Raw genomic sequence first — 6,223 nt, forward strand, 5'->3', positions numbered from 1 at the left:
CCCTCTGGATGGCATCCCATCCCTTAGGCATGTCAACCACATGGTGTCATCTGCGAACTTGCTGAGGATACACTCAATTCCACTGTCTACATCATTGATAAAGATATTAAATAGTATTGGTCCTAGTGCAGAAGCCTGAGGGAGACTTTGTCCATCGAGCCATTGACTGTAACTCTTTGAACACATCCATCCATCCAATTCCTTATCCAACAGTTCACCCATCAAATCCACATCTCTCCAACAGAGAAGCAAGAATGTTGTGCAGGACCTCATCAAAGGCCTTACAGAAGTCCAGGTAGATGACATCCATAGCTTTTTCTCTGTCCATTGCTGCAGTCACTCCACCATAGAAGGCTACTGGATTAGTGAGGCATACACATTCAATTAACTATAGAGTAGGAGTGAAATGAGAAGTGAGGGTACGCGCAAAATCAATCAGCACTTACACTGTCACTGCAAACATGCAAGCATACATATGTAATTAAAAAAGAAGCATGCTTTCAGTCTTTGAAGGATATATGGGTTGTACTGAGTTCCTGTTGGATCACAGTGGCACGAGTATAAGAAGTCTCTCTAAAAGTGTCACAAATGTGAGAAAAGATAATTATTTCTGCACTGCAGATATTTGCTGCTGACAATGAGCTTTATTTAAAGCCTATTGGAAACAACTGAAAAGTTCTCAGCAGTTTCAGTGGTTCTTTTATTAAGAATCATGTGAGAAGTTTGTTTATAATATAATAAGTGGATAAATCTTTCCTTTTGCTTTTAAATAAAAGAAGTTTTGTTAATTTCAGTGGATTAAAAAATCCAATCATTATGCAAGTAAACATTGTAAAATTAAAAGTGTAGGATTGATCTTGTCTGTCTAGATGTCATACTCTGTTATATCTATGCAATTAATATATAATAACATAGATATATATGCACTTGTCTTTTCTTAAACTGGAGCCAGAATAAAATGTCATATTCTAAGGAAAAAACCTGAATATCTTAAAAATCCTTACTTTTATAAAAGGGGAGAAAAAAGCTGAGCTAGGTTTCAACATTCAGAATAGACTGTCTAATAGGCAAAAGTTTGCATATTGAGGCCAGAAACACACTGCTGACTCTACACCCTTGTTATGATTCAGACAATAGCTGTCCTGTGCATGTAAAGAAGACTATATTAAAAATTAATGCATCAACTTACCCTGTGTGGGTTTTTTCCCATTCTATTCCGTAAATTTTATGACTAAAAACTTTGGGACATTCTTTGAGCCCTTTTTTGAGAATAATTTGAACCAGAGGTTGTTAGGGCTGAAAGACACTCATAACTTGAATGTTTAGTTATTTATTAACTTCCCTGGCCCATGAGAGATAGCTAGGATATACTAACAAGACATTTCTTTCCAGAAAAAATAAGAAAGATACTTAAAATTGTAATATCTACTTGACACTAGGCATGGGGAGTTTATCTTTTAATTTGATCCAATTTTAATGGCAAAAGTCTTAAATCAGTTTTGCCTCTGTCTCAGTAAATATGAACTATGTGGTGTTCTAGTTGCTGAGGAAACATTGCAAATGTCCTACCCCTGCTGCATCATAAATGATGGCACAGTAGCCATCAGAATAAAAGGAATGAAAGGAATGGAAAGCCAGAAGTCAAAGTGAAATAACTGCAGCAGGTAGGTAGCTAGCGTTAAACTGCTGAGAAATGTTACAGCTATTTAAACCACTATTTCTAGGATTTTCTTTCCACATCCAGAAAACACCTGTGGAGTACATAGTCTTTCCTTGAATCTGGGAGAATTGTAACAGAAATCCACATGAAAAGTTAGGGTTTCACTTTGCAGCTTTGACTATTGTATTGAATCAACAAACACCAAGCCCTATTCAATTCTAATTAACTGAGTTTATAAATGTCTGTTTTATGAACTTGAAATCACAGAATCAACTACTTTGGAAAAGACCTCTGAGATCATCGAGTTCAACCTATGACCTAACACCACCTTATCAACTAGACCATGGCATTAAGTGCCATATCCAGTCTTATCTTAAACACCTCCAGGGACTAAATGTGTGATTATTTCATATTAACTCTATGAACCATAAGTTATGGAATTGTAATAAATAATTTTATTATTACTGTTTATTATGTGTATGTATGGGTTTTTTATAGAACATTTCACAGTGTTTGACTTCCAATACTAGCTGTTTGTTTACCTTGAGGGAAGTATTAACAGCAAAAAACTGCAGCTGGAATGAATTTATGCTTCTTGAGTAACCCCTATGCTTCAGTTGAGTGACTGTTACCCTGAAGTAGGATAAAAGATTTGAACTGGTTTTAGCTTTATGAAGAGATACAGTATAAACCCAAAAATATTTGTCAAAGGTTTTGGGTGACTGCAGTGTCATGTTTGCATCCCCAGAAACTAATATTCAATGAAACATATGATGTCAGTTCAATACTTTTCCATATCTTGAGAGTGACTGGACCTCCAACCATCTATTTTTCTCTAATAAAGAAAAGAAAAATAACTTACTGTATTTGTTCTAGACTACAGTGAAACAGCAACCTATGTGTCATCTGCCTGAACAAAAATTGCACTTGGTTTTGGACTAAAATAAGGTTTTAAAGAGCATAAAAAAGACATGTAATTTCACAGGAACACAAATGTTTAATCAAGTGGAATAGGCAAAAAATATTGAACATGCATGGTAGCCAAGTCAGATATACTTTGAAGATGAAAATTAGAAACTTAACTTTCTCCTTCACTATATCTGTAACAAAGTAACAGTTGATACCACATTGTATTATTGCCTAAATGTTATAAAACATTCTAGACATCAAGAGAAGGGATGCATCTGATTTCAACAAAAAATTTCAGAAGAAACAAGATTTGAGTCCAGTGTGGATGTTGGTCTACCTGGTGGTGTAGTTTGCCGTACAGAGGTAATGAAATACTTGACCCTCTGAAATACAAGGAAATTTATTTCAGTTCACTCTAAGAACTGCAGGAAGTAGGATAACTGTATAGACAAACACACTGGTTTGCGGTTAACGATGCAGCACTTTTAAAGAAATCAATTTTGATGCAGTTATATGTTATTTTCTTCAAGGGACAGTTCTCTGATCTCAGGCTTAGGTGGCAAAGCTTTACTGTGTCCTCTTGCTTAAACTCTCTCATCACAGCACAGGCTTTTTTATTCTGTACTGCCTAGTGGGATTGCTGTCTATGCCTCATAATTCCCATCTGCAAAAAAAGTCATATTCTACTCCAGAGAAATATTAATAATCTACAGTAAAAAAAGAATCAAAACAGAAAGGGAGAGAGGTTTAATATGACTGATATTTACTTATTTTATTTAAATGTGAGTGAACTTTATCTTTGAAGAAATTATATTTTGATTAAAAAAAAAAGATATGTGTAGGCAAAGAGCCGAAGAAGTCTACGATAAAAGGAAAAGACTAATCCTGTCTAATAGATAACCTGACAGGACACATATGATAATATTATTTTCCATCTAACTTAAAATCATAATTGCATTTTAAGATTAATGGGAAGTATTAATATTTAGCAGTACATACTCCCATCTTATCCTCACTAGAGATTAATGAACATTCAAAGAATGAACAAAATCTGCAATTGGAAATCATTTGTCATTTAGAAAGTGTCATTGATCAACACCCAGCTATTCAGTAGTATGCTATTTGATTTCTATTGGAAATTATTTAATTTTTATGCTTAGTAAGAATCCACAGAAAGATCCTTCAACCCTTATTCATGTACACACCCTATGATCATAAACCAGATAAGGGTTGCCCACTTCTGAGATCCTTTAGCAAGAAAACTCACATAAGTATGTTTAATAGTGGTGAGAAAACAGTTTATGCTTGGTCTCCTAGAAAAATTTTATCTAAAAGTGCACCTGCCCAACATTTCTGTAGTGAATAGAGAATCCCTAGATTGTTAATCTGAAATGCTAGTTTATCTCCTTTGATTTTTTTAGGGAGCCTGATTTGATCGTGATTTCAGATATGCTAGGTGCCTAAAGTGAGGTGGGAAGGTTTCCGAATTAGGAAACACTACAGCTAAAATAAATGGAAATATGTTAATGTTATGTCACTACTGTTTTTCCCTTCTTTCTGGGAGGATGACATATGATAGGATTATTCTAAAAGTGAGGAAAATTTCTGTCCCAATTCTCAAGGAAGGGAGTTGGAATATTCATGCAGATTTTTCATCTTCACATGACTCGTGAATTGATGGAAAATTATACACTGCCTCACTGCATCATCACAAAAGCATATTTATCATGACATTATTTGAATGAAAAATTCAACATTTATTTATCTGTTATTAAGCTTTAAAAAAAACACCAAACAACCCCAAAAACAAAACCCAAAATTAAATCAAGGAGATAAAATAAACCTATGTGAAACAAGTAGTGTAATTAGATGTACTGTTTAAGGAGATGTTATATTCACTGAAGCAATGAAATTATGTTGCTTGAAGAGAATATAAATATTTTCACATTATTCTGCCATTACTTTAGCTATTTTTGACATTCTGAAGGTCTCAGACAAAGAAGCACAGTAGCCCTTTTGAGATCTTGTGTCAAGGAGGAGTCTTCACAGCTGTACACCAGTAGGGGATGCCAAAAGAAAATATAAGAATAGTCATCTTGTCCCATGAGTGTATACCTGAATTCTCAGTGGATTCCTTCATATTTCAAATGAAGAGTCTTTCAATTCTGCAGTAGGAAGGCTGAAAAAAGGAATATTAGTAGAAGAAAAATCAGAGAATAATCATTACAATGTAGAAACATTAATTGATATACAATAAAACTTCGTAATGGAAGAAGAAGACTATTGGTATGCAAGTAGTGCCGTGAAAAATTTGAAGATTTTAGGACTATTACACATGACAAATAAAAGTCAGGGCAATAAATAATCAGGCAATATATATCACTACAGGCAAAATGTCTTTTTTTTCTTTAATGAAGTATCTGGGTTTGCATTTATGAGTTTAAAACATTACAAGTGTCTATTAATTCATTGACATTTCTGCCTGAGTTTGGCAATTGGTTATAGATTTACCTATGATTTATGATTTATCATTTATGGCATATAACTTTTAATACATTTTTCTAATTTAAGTTATATTTCTATGCTGTGTGGTGATTAAAACAATTATGCTTATTAAATAATGCACTGGGTTGAAATGTCATTTTGCTTTATGAATTCACATTGACATGCCTGTTGTTTTTAACATATTTTTTCTTTGAAACATTTGCATTCTGTGGTGCAGTTGCATTAAACTAACTGAGCTAGGCAGGCATTCAACCAAAGGACTTCAGTTATATGATATTCAAAACTGTGAAATGTAGCTGCTCGGTTCCAGCAGTAGAAATTACAATGCAGATGATTAAATTCGCATAAACTTTGATTCCCACAAACCTCCTTGAATACTGGAGTACTCAAGATGGAAAATAGAAAATAAGAAAGGGACAGACTCAAGTGGGTTGCCTAAACTGAATTGTCATGGTCTGGGGCTCCCAGCACAAGAAAGACATAGACCCATTGGAACAAATTCAGAACAGGTCACAAAGAGGATCAGAGGGCTGGAACACCTGTCCTATGAAGTCAAGCTGAGAGAGTTGGGTCTGGTCAGAAGAGGGGAAGGCTCCAGGGAGACCTTATAGCAGCCTTCCAGTACTTAAAGGGAGCCTACGAGAGAGCTGGGGAGGAACCTTTCACAAGGGCATGTAGTGACAGGACAGGGAGGAATAAATAGCAAATTACAGATCCCTCTACTTTCCATTATCTCATTAGACTAATCGTCTCAGCTAATATCTACACATTTAAAAGTTAAGAGAGCTGGAGAGAAGATGCAGCCGCAAAGAGAAGACAGCTTCAGGAAAGAATTTGCAAATTAAGAAAATGGACTGGGGTCCATACAGCTGTGTTCACTGTGGCTCAATTTGTTCAGCAGACAGCTTTTTTTAGTGCCAACTGACACTTTTTATGGCTTGCAACTTAGTTTTCAGTGCTGTGCTAATCAAACCTTGGTGTCACAAATACCTTGCAAAGTGTGACAAATCTGACTTTGATAGAATAGAGTACTGTTCACCTTGACACTTCCTCTGCCTCATATATATGTGCTTGATACTGCCTTAAATTTAGCAGGAAAATCTGAAAATTACATAGGAGTTGAAACAGGTGAAACTAATGTGGTCATAC

General features: G+C 35.0%; 1 long non-coding RNA gene across 1 annotated transcript; it reads right to left on the reverse strand.

Moving 5' to 3' along the window:
- Positions 1–492: 492 nt before the first annotated feature.
- LOC108504028 lies at positions 493–5,536 on the reverse strand. Its single transcript, XR_001876973.1, has 4 exons — positions 5,441–5,536; positions 4,685–4,748; positions 2,203–2,293; positions 493–571 (listed from the first exon to the last, which is right to left on the reverse strand). It is a non-coding gene; the product is annotated as an uncharacterized LOC108504028 (long non-coding RNA).
- Positions 5,537–6,223: the final 687 nt, after the last annotated feature.

The sequence above is a fragment of the Lepidothrix coronata genome, unplaced genomic scaffold (genome assembly GCF_001604755.1).
Source record: "Lepidothrix coronata isolate B3197 unplaced genomic scaffold, Lepidothrix_coronata-1.0 Scaffold150, whole genome shotgun sequence".
Taxonomy (NCBI): domain Eukaryota; kingdom Metazoa; phylum Chordata; class Aves; order Passeriformes; family Pipridae; genus Lepidothrix; species Lepidothrix coronata.